The following is a 19,675-nucleotide window of genomic DNA, read 5'->3' on the forward strand; positions in this document are numbered from 1 at the left end:
TATTGAGGGTGTTGATGCGCTTTATTGAAAATTACAGTGTGATAAACACCCCATCAGACGAGGAGCTGTTAGGACATGGCTATCCCCTCCATAAGACGTATACCCTCCCTAAAAATGCTAGAAAACGTTTAAAAAGAAGAATGTCCATTGTCGCTGCGGAAGATACGCAGTGGCAGGCAGACCTGGCGGATGTTTCTAACCTTGAAAAGCAGAACGATGGTACGTGGTACATTCTGATGGTGATAGATGTTTTATAAAAAAATACGCGTTTGCAGAGCCCTTGAGGGATCAGAATGGTGCAAGAGTGGCTGCGGCCTTCAAGCATATCTTCAGCAAAGGCCGCGTACCTGTAAAATTACAAACTGATGCCGGTAAGGAATTTCTGAATAGGCCCCTGCAAAACCTTCTAAAGCAACACGGCGTGCATCATTTTATAACACAAACGGAAGTTAAAGTGGCGGTTGTTGAGTGTTTTAATAGAACCCTGAAATCTAAACTATGGAGATATTTCACAGCCTATAATACACAATGCTATGTGGATATATTACAGACCTTTATCGATGTGTATAATGACAGTTACCACCGTTCTATTAAAATGCCTCCCCGTTCTGTAACCTCTGAAAACTCATTATCAGTGTGGCGAAACCGGTATGCTGGACAGATATCGGAGAAGATCAAGAAAACAGCCTTCTGCGTAGCGGACCACGTACGAGTATCCAAGTTAAAAGGTGTCTTTACAAAAGGCTACCAACAGTCCTTTACCGATGAAATTTTCATAGTGGCAAAAGCAGCCGTGAAAGAGGGGGTATATGTATATCAGCTGAATGATTATGCTGGTGAAGTTGTAAGCAGTAATTTCTACACAGAGGAGTTACAAAAGGTGATCGACAATCCCCCGCGTCTTTGTAGGGTTGAGAAAATTATTCAGAGTAAAGGTAAGGTGTCTAAGAAACAGCATCTGGTAAAATGGCATGAATGGCCTGAGATATTCAACAGTTGGGCCAATGCGTCCTCTCTAGAGGATCTAAAAAACAGAGATGCTCCCAGAGATGAAGATGGAAAACACCGGCTTTTAGATCACCTTGCCAAGTAACGCCTCTTTAGATATATTCCCCAAAAACGAAATATCGGATTATTCTGTTAAGCTGGCTAAACCTGTTAATTTACAAGGTCAGTGGGAAGCGGGGTTGATGGAGATTCAGTACCCCCATACGTGGCACACCCTGGACAAAAAAGATTCCTGGTATACCATCAGACGTGGAGAACCTGCTGAATTGATAAACGTGGGTTTTCCTCACGGCTTCTACCCCACAATACAGGCGCTGCTAGATACTATCAACAAATCTATGCAGATTTACACCTGTTTCTAAATAACTCACGCCGGAAAGTATTTTTAAGATCACCCGATCTTACCGTGGAGTTTATATGTAGCTAGAAGCTTTCGATGGTATTGGGGAACGTTCAGCATATAAAAAATAATACTAAAAATACGGACAAAACACATGCAGATATTGATGGTGGATTTTACAGCCTTATGATCTACAGCGATATAGTAGAATACCAAAGGGTTGGTGACTCATACGCACCCCTGATGCGGACTGCACAAGTCAAGGGTGAAAATAACGGCATTGTTAATATACAATACATGAAGCCTGATTATATTCCTGTTTCTAAGTGTCATTTTGACACCATCAACATCCAGATAAGGGACGATCAGGGTGATCTGGTCTCATTTAAATACGGGAAGGTCCTGGTGAAACTACACGTGCACCCTAGATGCGAGAGAGACAATTAGAACATGGTGATCATAAAGAATTACGGGGAGCCGCACGCTTATAGTGATTATTACTGCAGACAGGCCAGTTATGGAAATCAACCCTACTTCCAAGGTGCGCCTGTGATATATAGTGAGGGTATACAAAGTATTTTCAGAAGTCTTTTTCGGAGAGCCATGTCCTTCCTGCCCAAAGGGTTTGAAATGGCCAAGCCGCATATGAAAACAGCTGCTACAAACATTGCTAAGGATGTGGTGTCTACTGCAACATCCTCCATTACAAATCGTTTCAACCAATCAGCACAAGAGGGCTTTGGTCTGGTTTACGTGGGTAAAAGCCCTACAAAAAGAAAAAGGCAAGCTTCGCACAGGCGGGGTCCTCCGAAGGTGCATAAAAAATGAAGAACAACAACCAAAGCCGCTCAGAAGAGAAAACACACGTCAAAGAACAGACGGGTCAAGCGAAATAAAAACAGATCCGGCATCAATATTTTCTAAAAGATGGCCTTTATCCACTGTGCCTCGGGGGAATTTGTGAAATCGGAACTAGATCTGTTTGTCGTGCCCCTGACACAGACGAGCATCGAGAACAGTTTTTTCATGGAAGTTGCGCCCCTAGCGGCACTATCACCACTAGCCCCCATCGAGTTTTACATATTGGGCTCAATGGAGACGTACCTGGATTTGAATGACACCTTACTCTACCCAACCTGTAGAATAACAAAAGAGGATGGGATGGCTATCTGTGCAGCGGCGAAGGTGGACATGATTGCCTATCCGGTGGCCACCCTTTTCAACCAGGTGGACATCACTCTAGGTGATCGCATGATTACATAGAGTGACAATATGTATGCCTATTGAGCGTATATAGAAAGCATTCTGAACTACAGCAATGACACTTTGGACACCCAGCTCACTGCGGGGCTTTTTCATAAGGACACGGCAGGGCATATGGAGGATTATGCTCTAGATGGAAACAACAAGGGCTTTATAAAGAGATCAGCGTATGCGACAGGTAGCAGAAACTTTGATATACTAGGGCGTCTCCATGCGGATCTGTTTTTCCAGGAGAAGCTGATGGTGAATGGTGTTGATCTGAAAATTAAACTCTCTCGAAATAAAGACGCTTTCTGTCTGAACAGTGATGATGCAGAAGCCTACAAACTGGTAATAGTATCAGCGAGTTTATTAATTAAAAGGGTCAATGTGTCAACGACGGTCAGACTCGCGCATGCTGACGCTCTACAAGTATCTAACTTGAAATACCCGGTGGAGAGGACCTCCTTGAAAATCTTCCTCCTTGAAAATCTTCAGTGTACCAGCGGGCAGCCGTGTCGCCAGTCAAGATAACTTATTCTTGGGACAGCTACCTAAAATAATCGTTATTGGCTTTGTGGATAACACCACTTTTTCAGGGGATTACGCAAGCAATCCTTTTAATTTTAAACATTACACCATTAACTACGCCGCCCTTTTTAAGGATGGAGTCGTCATCCCCTCCAAAGCCTACAGCCCTAGTTTTCAACAGAAAAATAAAATTAGGGTGTATCTGGGGCTAGTCTCCATCAGCGGCACGCACATGCACGATAAAGGATTTGTGATACCACGGGACGACTACGATGGTGGCTACACCTTGCTGGTTTTTGATTTGAGACCCGATAATGCATCATCAGGACATTATGATCTAATTAGGAGTGGTAATTTACGCCTTGAGGTCCGGTTTGCTGCAAATTTACCAGGTACTGTGAATCTCATTATTATGGACCTATTTGACTTGGTCATAGAACTCAACAACCAGCGACAGGTGCTGTACCATATGTAATGGATACCTACCAGATCATGCGTTTCCTGCGTAAAGACAAACATGCTGTGAAAACATTTCGAGGTGTGTATTCATGTGATAACATTCCAAGGGACATGCCGGGTGCGCTGCCCATCAGCTTTGTTGTGAACACCGATCCCCAGCATCAAGAAGGCACACATTGGATAGCTATGTTTATAGACACTGTTGCAATAACTGTTTTTGATAGTCTGGGGTGTTTCCCAAGCCACCCTATATATGACGGCTATCTATTGGTCTATGTTAAACATATAGCCCCCGTAGTACATTATAATAGAGCACAGGTACAGCATTCTGAAGCTGTGACATGTGGGCAGCACGCTTGCTACTTTGGCCCTCATTACAAGTCAGGCGTTAAGGGTTTAACGGCGCCGTCGGCGCCGTTAACCCTTAACGCCTGATAAAGAGGTCCCGGGTTTTAACGCCTGCCTTTTGCAGGCGTTAAAACCCATGCCGCAAAGTGACCTTGGTGCTAAGTACGGTGCCGCAATTTGCGGCACCGTACTTAGCGCCTTTCCCCATTCCTATTATGCCCTATGGGGCAAAAATGGTAATGGGGAAGGGCAAATGGTGAATGGGGAATTACCGCCCCACTCACCTTGGAATGGGGCGGTAATTCCGCCATCCACCATGCCGGAGTCCGGCATGGAACATGGTGCTAGTAGCAACATGGTCCAGCGCCGGACTTGTAATGAGCGCATTTGTATCTAAAATGTCTGAGAAACAGTCACTGCGGGCTGTAATGCAAAACTATTCTCTTGATCTCAGACAAAATGATCGGATGGTGACGGATTTTGTGAACAAACGTAAATATCTCCGGCCACCTGTAAATGTATATAGTTTTTGCCAGAAATGTAAGTGTGTTAATAACCCGTAGATATGTGTACAGGGCTAAATAAAAACATCTTGTACTTTTGAACAACTGTCTCCTTCTTACTTGTGTCCTGTTTAATATTTTTTTAAAACAAACAAAATACTGTGCTAGACATGCTTGAAATAATTAGGCGCAAAACGTGTGGTTGGTATAAATAATAATGTTATTTTATTACAAACAGAACCTTTCTTTATACAGGCTGTAGGGGGTATAGCTATAAAGACATTTACATAAACACATATTTTATTACAACCAGCGCATTTGCATAATCATCAGGTGTGCATATACTTATAAAAACAGATGCATTAACCATATACATATACACACTACAATGGTTAAACACAGTACTTAAAAATAAGAGAAAACACAGTTACACACTAAACCAGGCTTTGCGTTTGGGTTTCTTTTTCTTTTTTCTTCTCTTTACGGAAATATCTAGGGACTCAACATCCTCGGACAGGGTTTTAACATCAGTGTCTTTCAATGTCTCGAGCATTTCGCGATGTCCCATATTTCCCACTAAAGTGGCAGGAATGTTTAAGTCTGCAGCAGATTGCATGAACAGATCCCAGCCTCTAGGTTTTATGTGTCTTCCAAAGGCCTGCAGGTTGGTAATGCTGCAAACAAAATCATGGATGTTTGAACCTTTGACAGTCGTGCCTTTATATACAAGCTCCACCTTTGCATTCCAAAGTACCAGCCCCTGCTCACTGGTCATCTTGTTCAACAATAATTCCGCATTCTTACGATAACGGGGGTTAATGGTGTTCAGGATTTCAGCGACCAGGGGGTCAGAAATGGGGGGTCCGGTATTTGTGCTGCTGAGACTCGTGGACTCTTCAGGGGGTATGTACAATGTTAGTTTGTTCTTCTCATTGTTGGCCTGTCTAAAATGAGTTAAGTATTTCTGGAGAATAGAGGAATAGAGGGTAACCTTGTCATAGTCTGATAAATCATGCCTGCGTAGGACATCTTGCATTTCAGAATTGATCCGGAAGGTTGCTGATTTTCGAATATCAGGATCTTCCCAGTTATGGGTGCTCACACCATCCAACTGACGCTTGTCAACCAGATACATCTTCTGACTGTGCTCCATTAACTGCCCCCTAGAAGCCTGGTGATCAGCGGCAATGCAAGGCCTAGGAGCGCTCCTATGAAACCTCTGGATTGTTTTAAAAGTTTTCTTTTAACTTTTATGGAGGCACGCTTGTTACCCAGTTTCTTGAGGATTACCTTCTTCTTTTTTTAGACACCTAGTTGACGGCCGGATAGTGGTACGTTCCCCCTGACGGTATTGAAGGCAATCTCGGCTATAGCCGATACTAAATCATCAGAAGCCAAGCACAGAATGGCCTTGCATTGCTGGGGCGGTGCCGTTACTAGCCTTTTAAGGAGAGCGTAGTTCCGACGTATACGGGCCGTCATGATGGTCGGTCATTGGTACTAATGAGGTCTGCTTTTCCCCTCACCAGGTTTTTCTAGAGGGTTTCTGTGTGTAGACGACCAGTAAATCCGGGTGGAAAATACCTCTGCCAGCACGAATAAAACCAGATGACATTATCAGGTGGGGCTGACATGGTGGTGCGGGCATTTTCTAGGAGATGTTTGATAAAATAACTTTTACCGCAGCTGCATGGACCCGCTAGCACGCATGAAAAAGGGTGTTGGAGGCACGTGTCCATCATACGCGATGCTTCCTTTTCAGTAACCGTAGGGTAATGTTTTGTAGTCGTTTGTGAGCACCCTTTTATCAAACAATACCCTCAAAGTCTTCCGCAATGTCTTGGTGCTAATCTCCCAGCGTTTTTTCTCCCGCACTATGGATGGCTGCTGCACTACAATAGATTTGTTGGTGTTTTTTAAAGTGTACTCACGCACCAGCTCTTTCAAACTGTCAAAATGTATCTTCATGCTGTTGCTGACATTCAAAGTGATGCCTTTTACTTTCATGCAGACCGCCCAGAGGATGTGCGATAGGAATATGTTTTGGGCCCTGCAGAAACAAACTCTATAATGTGCTCACCAGGAGCTAATTCACTTGTTAGATTACCCAGATAATCACGCAGTGGGGGGTTCATCTGGCCAGGGGCGCTAACAAAAATGACCGGTTCAGTGTTGTGGTACAGACACCTCTCCTGGAGAGCATCCATGACTGTATAAAGCTCCAGACGGGCATGAGCGGTTGTGAAACACGTAATAAATATGTTTATATTCTTGGAACACGTAGGGTACTCCTCAGCGTATTTCCAACAGAGGCAGGCCGTTTCCTCATCTATAAACTGCAGGCTTGAAATGTCATAACGAGCGTCAAAAAGATATGCTGTCAACTTGTCAGGCTCGGATATAATCGCTGTGTTTGGTAAATTTGTTTTCTGAGCAAACTTACCCCATAAGGAATTTAAACACAGCTTGGCTAGTTGCCATCTGGAAGGGTTATTTTCGATGCATTCTGGTCTTAAACGGATACCCTGATGTGTGTAATAGTCATCTATGTACTTCTGGTGGGCTGCGGGGTCATCGCATCCCTCGGGGTATACTGAAGATTCTTGTTTGCTCCGCAGAAACATACGAATGTACTCGCAAAAGAGTTCTACCGTGATGTTCTCAAAGTGCCATATTTCATGAATCTTCCCCAGACGGTACCCTTTCTGCAAGGCCACTTCTAACTCGACGGTACACCAGGTACCCGTGATCGAGCGTTCCTCATCGCTATGTGTGCATTTTTCAGTCTGTTTTGACTCTGCACAAGCCCTTCATAACGGGAACATGAGTTTACCTGAAATCCTCTGAGGGAGGACTGGAAAATAAAGCTTCTTAGGGGTGTGCACTTGACATTTGATCAGCCCAAAATACTGCTTAATATCGCCTAATTTTCCTGTATTATACGGGGGTGGCCTGAAGGATAGGGTTTTGAATGATTGACAAAGGGATAGAGGCTGGTGAAGTCTAAGTAGTGTATCTTCTCAACAGGGGCTGTTTCGTGGTAGAGCATGATGGCATTAGTCCAACCTCCAAAAAGAGCATCACGTGGTTCTAGGGGTTCTGGTAAATTCTTATGCTTGAGAAAATCTTTAAATCGGAATCTTTTTTCAACATTTCGGTCCACTCATGCTCCCAAAGCGTAATAACGTTCAGACCCCTGGTCTCAAGAAAATTCTTTTTAAAAAGAGTTCTCCTGTAAAGATGATCATATGTACATGCCGTCAGGGTGTTATAGTCATCTTTCTTATAACATTGTGGACACCCATGATAAAAACACCCATTAAACTCATAGGCCATCGAAGCATAGCCATCTAGAAAATAGGGGCCGATCTTTTTCTATCCTGCCCGCAGGGCATGCTGTATAGGTGTCTTGATCTGTTCAGACATATACAGTGGCCACTGGATGGAGGGTGTGGAAATCGTTTCTGGCGTCCGTGATACATGTCTGGGGGTATGACTGCTATTGTTTCAGACTTTAGAAACAGTTGCTTGTATATAAGCATACACATGCTAGCCAGGGTGATGAATGTAAAGGGATCTACATATGTAACAAAATTTATCTTCATCTCTATATTTTCAGGATCATCCATAGTGTGCACCTGTCGGGTCATGTCTATGATGCCGTCTCGAAAACTGTTGCAGGCTGTTCTCAAAATATTGACGTCTTCATGACAATAGGTTTTTAGCTCTCTCTTAAAATCAAAAACCTGTGTTCGGGCCTCCGTATACCATTTAAGAAATGCATCCTTGTCATCAGGCATCATGCATTCGGACCCATAACACTCCATAGGGGGGATGGCTCCCACATAATTCTGATCTGGACACCGGAAAACCAAAAGTCTTAGGCAGTTTGCTTAATTTCATGGGTAGAAAATCCAAACTGTCGATAAAGTGGATTTTAAGCTCTGGCACAGCGAGGTGCTTCAACTTTGTACCCTGAGTTATCAGCTTGACATCGACTCTCTCTTTAATCAGTTGTTGTATTATGAAGAAGCCATCGTAGCCCTGACTGTTGTGAGCCAAAAAGCTATACCCCTGGAATTTTTTTGTCAGAAATGTGGTAATGAAGCGGCTGACACAGTCAATTCCCGCGAATGACCAGCTGTCATCACGAGTGAGATGCTTTTCATAGATATAGTTGGGTATGTGTATGCCGGTCTCTTGCATGCACTCCATATCAAAGATTATGTAATTCGCGGTTTTGGCTATTTCTTTTGGGTGTGTCATATAACACTAGTGTTCATCCAAGGAGATCACTTCTATATCACAGCGGGGGCATATCCGACCCTTACATTTATGGTTGGCCTTTATAAAACGGCCGCAGGAACTGCAGTCTGTTTTAAGATGACATACGACTTTTCCTTGTGACTATTTTTCAACGTGTTGTTGAAGACAGTCTTTGGACCGGGCAAATGTTTTACACCGAGGACATTTAAAACATGATTCACTGGTCAACACGCAACCGTCTCTCTGACACATGTTGCAGTGTAAGTGGCATTTGTGAGCTGTCTTATTGCTGTATATGTGACAGTAATGAGGGCATACATTGCGAGCCCCTAGGAAACTGTGAAGGTTTAAGATTCCATAATAGTGCTGTTCGTGGTGTAAAATATATATATATTACTTATTCACGTTGTCACCTGCCGGGAAGTATTTCCAAACCCTGTCCTCATTATACAGGATTTTGATAGGCACGCCAAAGTGATCCTCAAATAAACGCAGATCATTAAAGCCAACCATAACATCAGGTGGTATACCCAATACGCTGTGAACCTCCATAGCTCTTGCCTGAATGTATCCATCCGTAACGGTTTTAGGCTCTAGCAGTCCTATAATGCTTGCAGCCATACATATGTTCAGGTCCCCATAATTAAAATCCAAGAGCCAGCGTTTCTTCTTGGAAACCACCATACTGTAAAGGGTTTTCTTCAGGGGTCTGTACACGCTGCCCTCTCTAGCCCTGACAACCACCGACACGAGTCTCAATGGCTCGGTTACGAGCAGTTCTGCCTTACTTTGTAGCAGTTTTCCAATGTTTTCTAGAAACTGCAAAACATCAAAGGTCTGCCGAAACGACCGCCTGGTGAAAAGAAGTCTGTTTAAAACAGTACTGTCTAGACGTATCTGGACAAAATCGTTAGGCCCAACCGTTTCAAGAATCTGAGAGATGAGCCTTTAATAGTTTCTGTGATCATTAAGAGACCTTGCCCGGTAGATCTTAACTGATCCAGATTTATAAAGCGGAACACCTCACTGTGTTCAATGCTTCGAAACTTTGGTAGATCTCGCTGGTATGTGCCCATACTCTGCAAGAAAACCGTGTCAGTTTCATCCTGAGGTGGTGTGTTTTGGGGTTGAGCCTCTAAACCTTTAAGGGCTCGCTGCATGATTATTATTTTAGCTTTTCTCAGGCGTTTGAGAAACATTTTCCGCTGCCTGCGGGTTTGAAGCCATTTTAAGTGGCCTGCCGGTAAATCTTTTAAAGCGGTACCTTGTTTTTTAACAGGGTTTGAGGGGGTGTTTGTGTTTTCCAACACTAGATGCGGTGTCTCGGGCGCTGTATTTAAGTCAGTCTCGGCTGTACCCACCCCGGGGTCCAACCCTAATCTTAAAGGCTCTGGGGGTTCTGCAAAATCAGGCCGGGGTTGTATATGCTTTTGTAGCCTCCATTTCTTTTCAAGTTTGTTTTTAAGAGTTGGGGATGTGTTCTTTTTCATCATTTTTTTAGCTGTGGTGTTCACCCTGATTTTAGAATCACTAGTGAAAAGAACGTGTTTGGCCTTAGACACGCACTTACGCATATCGACTAGTTCTTTTTTACCAATCCGGTGCCTCAAGCGCCAGGCCTGGCCTCATAATCTAGAGTTGTTATGCGGTCCTGATAAGTGTTTTTCCTTTCTCCGTTTTTTTAGACCTGGGGGCTGAAATAACTGTTTTACAACGCAACCCCTTTCAGAAGCATGAATATTTACAAAACCGTTGGATGTATTGAGATTCACAGGCGCTGGAGTATTTAAGGGTTGTATATTAGAAGCTGTACAATGAATGACTGTTGTACGTCGTTGTTGGTTTATACCGTTGTGACCCCTGTAGGACAGATCAAGGGGTTTCGGGGGATAGCCTGTTTCACGGATGACAGATGCATATACACAGTTTTGAGACTCTATTTTTATGGGGGAATCAGAAATTATTATAATAGGCGCCGCCTCTAGGACGCCCCTGGTGCTAGTTTGAACCCCCACACGTTCTATAGCTTCAAAAGTACTAATAGATCTCTCAGTGTTGGGGACTGTAGGTGTGTATGCCGGGGGGGGGTTATATCTCCACAGCCGGGGGGCCACAGGAGCTGATGACCAGAGCCTATGTGGGTGGGGATTGTTGGAGAGTACACAGGAGGTGGGGTGATCTCACCACAAACGGGGATCCCTGTGGCAGACTTTCAGAGACTATGCGGTTGGGGATTGTTGGGGAGTACAAATGAGGGGGTATGCTCTCACCACAGCTGGGTGTTCACGGACGCTGGCTAACCGCCCCTCGGACTAAAAGGTTTTCGGAGCCCACTACCGGGAGCCCTGGGCCGGTGTAAGCACCCCCCCCCGATCTGTGTCTCCTGGGGAGATCCAGCATTCACATGTGCTACAGGTATGAGTGATTCAATAGGCTGGGGTATATGATTGTTGGGAACAATAACACATTGGGGTTTAATGGGTACTACAACGTTTGCAAACCCTTGAGACACCCTCCCCTTGTTAAGCGATAAGCACAGCTTTTTATTTAAAAGGAACTTTACTGCCCCATCTAACACAGAGTTACAAATAGCGGCATTACACAACAGCGGTGTAGGCGGCTGACCTGCAACTGGCGTGGTTCGAGCTGGCGGGGTCACAGAGGACGGTTGCGCTATAACTTCTTTCTCAGCAGCAACGCACGCCCCTAAAGTAAAAGAAAAAACAGTTTTAGTTTTATATTAAAGACCAAGCAATACTTTACAATACATTGGTCGGATAAACCTCAAGGTTTACGAACCCCCATTAAAATATTAAAGAAACTGGTTGGTAAAAAAAAAAAAATAGTCGTGAACAGCAATCTAGAATAACATGTTCGGTCCGTTATGGGATTTTACAAAGACACGCCGAAATATTAACGATACTTGCTATGGAAAGAACAAAAACAAAAAGAGGGGTTCTCAGTGATGCTTTAAGCATACTTACATTCTGTACCCCAGCCAGGGTGCTTCCTTTTTAATGACGGGTTTGCCGCAGGCGTTGGGTATCTGGCGTGGGTCCTGGGGGTGGCATCAGATGTTAATGGGCTAGCGGCCTGCGGAACTGAGGAGGGCAGTGATGGCGTTGGTCCTACAATGGTTGTATCTGCGATAAAAACCAAAGAAAACCGTTACCACCATGTTCTAAATCAAAGTGTTGCATGGCATACATATGCTTCAAATACATAATCATATTTTACACTAAAGACTCAATTGGAATGAATGGGCGTGCAGGAGGCTTGGCGGGTGAGTATGCCCTTTACAAGGCGTGTGACACCCGCCAAAAGCGTGTGAGTTGAGAGTTATGGTAGATGAACACATTTTCAAACAGACTTTTACCTTGTAAAATCTGTAAAATGAATTTACTGTACTTTTTTCAATTTCCTAAAATCAACTATCACTTAAACACCTTTACTTTTTACTTTCTTTATACACACACACTCAAATCATGTTAAACTAACATTTTTTAAATGAAATATATAGACTACATATATTCAAACAAAATTGCATGCAAACACAATCTATGTTTAAACCTTTATAAAAATACTTATACAATTTCATATTTTTTGTTTTTATTTATTTATTTACTTAATTACTTTAAATTAGACATGACATTGAGGCGCTATTACCTAGAACAGTTTACTTACAGAAATAGTGGTATTCACTAATATATTATACATTTCACAAGACATAGTAAAGATATTTTATTTTTGCTACAGTTAGTCATTCAATACAATTTGTTCATTAAGAACATATCATATGTACTGAACTGATGCAATGTATCTTATGTAAATAAATTAGTTTAATGGTTTTACAGAAGGCACTGAGGATTTCAATTAAAAAAATCAATATCTAAATTAAAAACAGTGCTATATACAAACAAAGTTACTAATTTGAAGCTTTTACAGTTGCAGTGAAGACCGGTTTCCTGAAAAGAAGCAGCCGAATCCGAAGAAGAAAGAAAAACTAAGAAGTTACCTGTTAATTTTAAAAAAAAAAGTAAGTAAAATATCACCATAATATTTATATTATTAATCAAATATACTATAACATTAATACCAGCTATTTTGGTTTCTTAAAATAGAGATTTTGTACCATTTTGTCCAAAAATTTCCATGTCGTAAACAGCGATTTACAACCAGAATGGCCCACAAATTTCTATTTTTGGACACACAAATTAGCCAACTGAACCACTACAATTTTCATATTATAGAACAAACAACTGTTTTAATTGTATACATTAGATTTACTATTTGTACTTTTCCACACCACTAGCTTACTTTTTTTTTGTCATCTGAACCCCAGTTTAGTGACACATAAATTCAAGAATACCTATCCCTACTAGTTTTAGTTCCCAATGCACAATCACACACCATTACATACATCTTTATCATCTTACTCAAACACTCATGCACACAGCACACATACATTCCAGAACACCCCAACCCATATCTTCTTTATTTTTTTCAACAGACCCTAAAGAATGCCTACCAAAAGACAACTCCGTAGAAAGCAACGCAAAATTAGAGCAAATGAAAATAAAGGTGTCCAACATAAGCATCCATCTCTAGCAGAATTTGTAAAAAAAGTTGAAACAAAACAGCTAATACAATCATCTAGTGAAACACAAGAAGTTTCCAGTACAACAAATTCGCTTCCTCTATCAAAATGTAAAACAAACCAAAAAACAATTAACAGAAAATCAGCTATCAGTACAGGTAAAACTACTTCTTCAAATTTTAATATAGTGCAAAGTAAGCATACCAAGAAAAGTATTTTAGCCAAAATATACCGTCACAAAGTCCTTCAAAATCTTATAAAAACAGGAGAGAAATCAGGTTCAAAGCTTAAAACCTATTGTAGGAAATTAATCTCAGAAGCATTGATGGACAGTGCAATTCTTCTCAAAAGAAACCATATTTTAATGAAGAAGCGTACAAACAAAAGCAAACAAATACAATTGCCATAAATAGCAGTGGTCGAGGTTATGAAAAAGGGAATAATACCATAATGGAACAAGAAGTACTCCTTACAAAAATATGTCCTGAAAACCTAGAATTACCCCTCCATTCAACTGAATCAGAACGTCTAGTGTACAAATGGCCATGCACGTCAATGTGTAACATTCCCAAACAATGTTTCAAATCTTTACACCAATTCCTCAATAAATATGTAAAAAGCAAAGACAAAATCAAAATTAAATTACTGCAAAATATAGATACCTGTTGTAAGGATATTTGGCATGTTACAGCACAAGTAGCATTACAGCACTACTGCACAAGTAGCATTACAGCACTACTGCACAAGTAGCATTACAGCACTACTGCACAAGTAGCATTTTTTTTTTGCAGCACCACCACAAGGGTGCGGTGCATTGCTATATGGGTTAGCAGATTAACAAGGAAAGACAGACTATTCAGTCAAAAAACGATTTTAACATATAAGATGCAAAGCTATTTTTACAGTTAAAAGCACACGTGTTCATTTAAAAATGCACACTATTTTTCACCTGAAATGCCTATATTGCTAGAGACACATTTGAAAATTAACAGCTAACATATTAACCATTAACCTGACTAATAAAACTTTATTTTAATATAACTCACTAATAAAATGTGTTCTCTACTGCAGAATTAGGCATACTTTAAAAACCAGTTAAATGAGTGTGCAGATTTTTCCTCTCTTCTCTGCCTGATTATCCGTGTTGTTGTGCACAGTAACTGCAGGAGGAAGGAAGTCAGATTTGCAACAATTGCAAATGTATAAGCGAAGCTATTGTTTAAAAGTAGGAGGATGAGAGATGATGGATTTCATTGGAACACGTCATAAAGAGGGCTGAGAGGAAAGTTTTAGTGGGCAGTAGCAAGGAAAAAGACAGGCAGACATCTTTCTGCACTACTGGGGAGAAGACCTGGCTGTGGGGGTGTCCTGCTGCAGTCGAGACTGGGGAAAGCTGAAAGAATTACCTTTCCACTGGCAGAGGCAGTCCTATCTGAAAAAGCTGAGAATTCCAGGCAATGACTCCGGCTTGAGAAGGCAAGCGTTCCTTTTTGTTGGAGTTAAGCCAAGAGAGCCACATTCACAGAGAGACGACTCTGAATAGATAAGGTAATTACCTAACTGGGGGAGCTGTGTGTGTGCACGAAAGTATGCAGTCAGTGTAGAAAAATGAAAGTCCCGTGCGTGTCTTAATCAAGTGCTAATGTTGCAATTTAAGTTCTGTTCTCCGCCACTATAATTGCAGTGTGTCATTGAAAATGCTTTGATTGTTCCCTTTTATTGCTGTAAAAAATGAGATCATGTCTAAATGCAAATTTTATAATACAGAAAATATTTGAAAACAGACGGGTGGTTTATTTTCTATTTACCATTACAATGCCAATGATGTGGGGAGACTTTTAAACAGTGCAATGGTCATTTTAAGACAGATGTGTGTATGTCAGAATCAGTATGAATAATTGTGAGTGACTGTAGTATAACTTGTTGGAGGTACATGAGCCAACGGGAAGAGAGACTCTCTGAACATAGCTCCCTACCGTATATAAGGTAGTGGAAATTACCACAAGACTACCACATATAGCTCTCTGTCGTAAATAAGTCAGTGAGTTTGCCCATGGTGGCGCACCAACACTATCCCTGGAAATTGTGGTTTCCCTAGAATGCAGGTCTGAGGTCTCTCTAGTGATCACACGAAAAATCTAAGCGAAGATAAGGGATTCTGGACATTGGGGCCACAAATAAAACAAGGGAATTATGCTCACCAAAATACCACCAACCACGTATACCAAATATGCAGGTCTGGGTGCTGAAATAATGCATGTCCATTGTATTATTGTTGCACATGGCCAAATCTGAATACAAAGAGTGATTATTGCTAAGTTATTTCTCGGCGGTAATAAAATACCGTCAGGCTCCAAATCTCCACAAAATACCCTACATATTTATGGTGCGTTGGCCGGGAAAGTGATCACAGAGTACCTACTGGGCGTGGCAAGCGTGTCTCACACTGCCATTTGCACATTAAAGGGAACCCATTTTATAATAGCAGTGTGCCACTAAAAACGAATTTCAGAATGTCACAAAGGGAAACCACATTCTCAGATCTAGTGCAATATTTAGAGGCAAAGTTATTTGCACATGGGAATTGGTCTTCGAACAGTACCTTAGAATGGAGTAACCGCATTCAGGGTGAGGTGCAGAAAGAAAAACTAGACAATATTTTTGCAGAAGGCAGCATAATTCAGGTCTGCCTTACAAGATTATTGAATGCAGCCGATAAAAGTGCAGAGAAAGACTGTTTAATACGGCTATGCGGCAAAATATGGTTTATTTTAAACAAGTCACTGCGAATGCAAGAGAATGATGCTCAGCTAATTAACAGGTTAAAGACTGAATTAGATGGGGCAAGTAAAAATCAGGAAATGTTGAGAGCAGAATTGGATGTATGCCAAAAAGACATGCAATTAAAATGCAGAGACTTTGATACTCAGTTATCCAAAAGCAAGAAACAATTTGAAGATAGTGAGCAAGAATTGACACACTTAAAAGCCTTAGTGGATCACATTAGGCAGGATAAAGATGAGGTTGTTTCAGAAATGCAGATTTTACAAAAAGAACATTGCGAAAAAGAAGGTGATCTCCAGAGTGTAGAACAAGAAATGATTAAAATGATCCAAGAAAGAGACAAGAGAAGTAAAGAGTTCAATGAATGCCAAATGCAAATGTGCGATATGCAGGAGGCAATTAATAAAATGAGTGATGAAAATAATTATTTGCATGATGAAGCCAACAGACTCCTTAAAAAGTGTAAGGACTTAGAACAGCAAATGTGCATTCCCAGGTCCCAGGAGAGGCGGCAGGGTACCACATTCAATGGAGTGGAGGTGAATTCTAGCTCTGCCCAAAGAGCTAGTGCCCCAGTGACTGGGCCGGTGACTGAACTTGGTTGCAGCGCCCTTGGGGGATTTGATACTCCCATTGGGGGCAGCCACCAATCTCATACACCTGAAAACAGGATTGAATCACAAAATAGTGCAATTCCATGCATTGCAACAAGTAGCCCCATAAAAATAATGAAATCCATTAAAGCCCTGATCAAACCATTTAAAAAGGGAGGTGAATGCTGCATTGAGGATCACTTAGAAGCGGTGCATGACATTTTTAAAGCGCTCCAGATACCTAAGGAACAGTACAGACAATATTTTCATTTAACTTTAGATGCCCCGACGGCCAGCATCATAAGGGGATTAAATGAACAGCAGAATATGACATGGCTGGAGTTTGAAAAAGAAATTAGGCGCCATTTTTCTCCTTTTCAGTCATTGCAGGAGGCAAAGAAAGTTGCGTACACTATTACTGCTGGACCTAATACATCACCTCGCCAATTTTTACAAGACTTAAAAAGAGCATTCTCTCGCTTTGATGTATCTTTTGACTCAAATTCCAATGAGTTTAAAACCGCATACTTCTATGGGCTACAGAAAGACATCATATCCCAATTGGTCCGTGAATTTGACCGTGACAAGTCCCTTGAATGGATTGTACATCAAAGCACCAAGCTATATGAGGTACTCTATTGTCAGGGTAGAGAAAGTGATAAAATGAAAGATACCAGGCCTAAATCTAAAGAACCCTCAGCCACAGTAATGGAAATCAGGTCAGCCAAAATGTCCCTTGAGTCTGCTCAAAGCCAAGGTAAAAATAATGTGACACCTGAACAAAGGGGTAATCAACAAAGATCGCCATTTACTGTACCAATGTTCCAATCACATGATCCTAGTAATAGAGAGAGCTACATCAGCCCTAGATATTTAGGAGATAGACCCCGGGTAAGATACCGGTCTGATATGGCAGGTACGAACAATAACCAGAGACAAAATCAAGATCAAAGAAATGATGGTCCCTACCAGTCATTGGGGACACAGAGCAGATTTGATCCCAGCACCATGATATATGGTAATCAGGATAGGCCCCGATATGTGGATCGATTTACTGATAATGGAAATCAATATAGGGGCCAGTACCCACAATCTGAGAGACAGGACATGAAGCAAAACGCGAACTACAGTCCACGCCAGTACAATGATTCCCCACCAGGGGACTATAATCAAAGGATGGGTGCAACCCGCTCCCCTCCACAAATGAATCAAGAGTTCAGAAACCATCCCAACCGGTATCAATCACCTGAGAGGTATCAGAATAGATCCAATCAGGGGGAAAACAACCAATATCGACCTAGGCCACAGAAAGAGGATCCTAGAGAGGTGGAAAGGTTCCAATGCCTTGAGGCCCAAGTGAAAATGTTAGCTGAGCAAATAGGAAAGCTCTATACAGCGCAAAAACAACCTTCCAAAGAGGGGGCTGATGGCCATAGCAATGACCGGGGGGCTTCCGAAAAGTGACTAAGTACTCATGATAACTGCAGTGCCAAAATGACAGATAGCTCTGATATAATTTTGCATAACGACTCTGAGATGTCTAATGGATTAAAAATGAAAGTACCAGTAAATGAAATTGTGATGGAAAGTGTAAATACTTCTAAAAAAGAGATACGGTTTAACTTAGAGCTAAATAAAACAGTAAAGATTTGCACAAATGAAAAAGAAACATTAGGAATTCCAAAAGAACAAAGGGACAGATTTAAGAAAAATGACTCATGCATGGGGAATACCAGTGAACAGGGAGTAAGTGGGTATGCCATAGCTCCTTCCCTGGGCAAGCAAAACAATGACCAAACACAGACAGAAAAAGGAAATACTCACAAGGAGGGTACAAGTCAATCACCTGAAAAATTCTTTGAGCCACATATTTTTGAAGAGGCTGAAAGGGCTGGTATTACACTAAATGATCACAAATGCACAGAATTAAAAAATGACAAATTGCTGAATGATGTTGTGACACATGTTCAGTTGGAAGGTTGTAATGTGGCCTCTGATGTTACCCAGATGGATGGGCGAACGGTGGCCACACTCCAAAAAACCTCTGAACATGGAGAAATGAATAAAATATCTCGCACAGAAATGGGTAAAAAGGAGGGAAAAATGTCTTTTCATTTACCAATGTGCTTAGCCAAAAGTGAAAAAGACCTGAGAAAGGTGAGCCCTGAAATCAGTAAGAATTCACATTTCTTATGTGTATTAGAGGAAGTTGAGGACAGATATTATGCACCCATCACTGTAGAAGAAAAATGCCACACCTTTGCTATGATTGACACTGGCGCACAGGCCACAATTATGTCCAAGGAGCTGGTAAAGAGTATCAATGAAGGGAGGCCTCCACAGAGTCAGATCACAGTGAAGGCAAATCAAGGCCCAGTGCATAACTTTAATGGGGAGGAGGTGCCCATCATAGGTGTAACTGAGGTTGACATAAAAATAGGAAAGCACAGAATGAAACAAGAGGTATTGATCACATCTATTTGGGAAATTCCATTTCTGATGGGGACAGATTGCCTGAAAAGATTGTCTCCTCTCATAGATGGGGTGAATGGAGTGCTGTGGTCCTTAACCAAAAAACCATTGAGGCCTAAGAAACTAAAATCACAAAACAGCAATATAAAAGAATGTCACACCATTGCCAAAACAAATGATGCTGTGGAGGTATATCTCCAGAATAGCTGCATACCTAGTGTCACTGTTATATTAAGGTGTCAAGACAAAGATCAGAGCGACAATGAAAAACTACCTGTACAAATATACTTGGACCCAAGGAAAGATTGGCAGACTGCCATAGACGAACACACATTACGTTTCTATTTAAAAGAGAATACATGCAAACAGAATATTGTTCCTAAAACAGATTCAGAAAAACACATTACCACTCTGGCAGAGATACACATGGAAGATGAGCAACCATGGGTTCACGCTGGTATAAATGATTATCTTAAAACAATAAAAGCCACTTTAGCGCTTGAACATGAAAGGAGTTTCATTAATGAGAAAT

Source organism: Ambystoma mexicanum, chromosome 10 (assembly GCF_040938575.1).
Source record: "Ambystoma mexicanum isolate Mex_15411 chromosome 10, UKY_AmexF1_1, whole genome shotgun sequence".
Lineage (NCBI taxonomy): Eukaryota > Metazoa > Chordata > Amphibia > Caudata > Ambystomatidae > Ambystoma > Ambystoma mexicanum.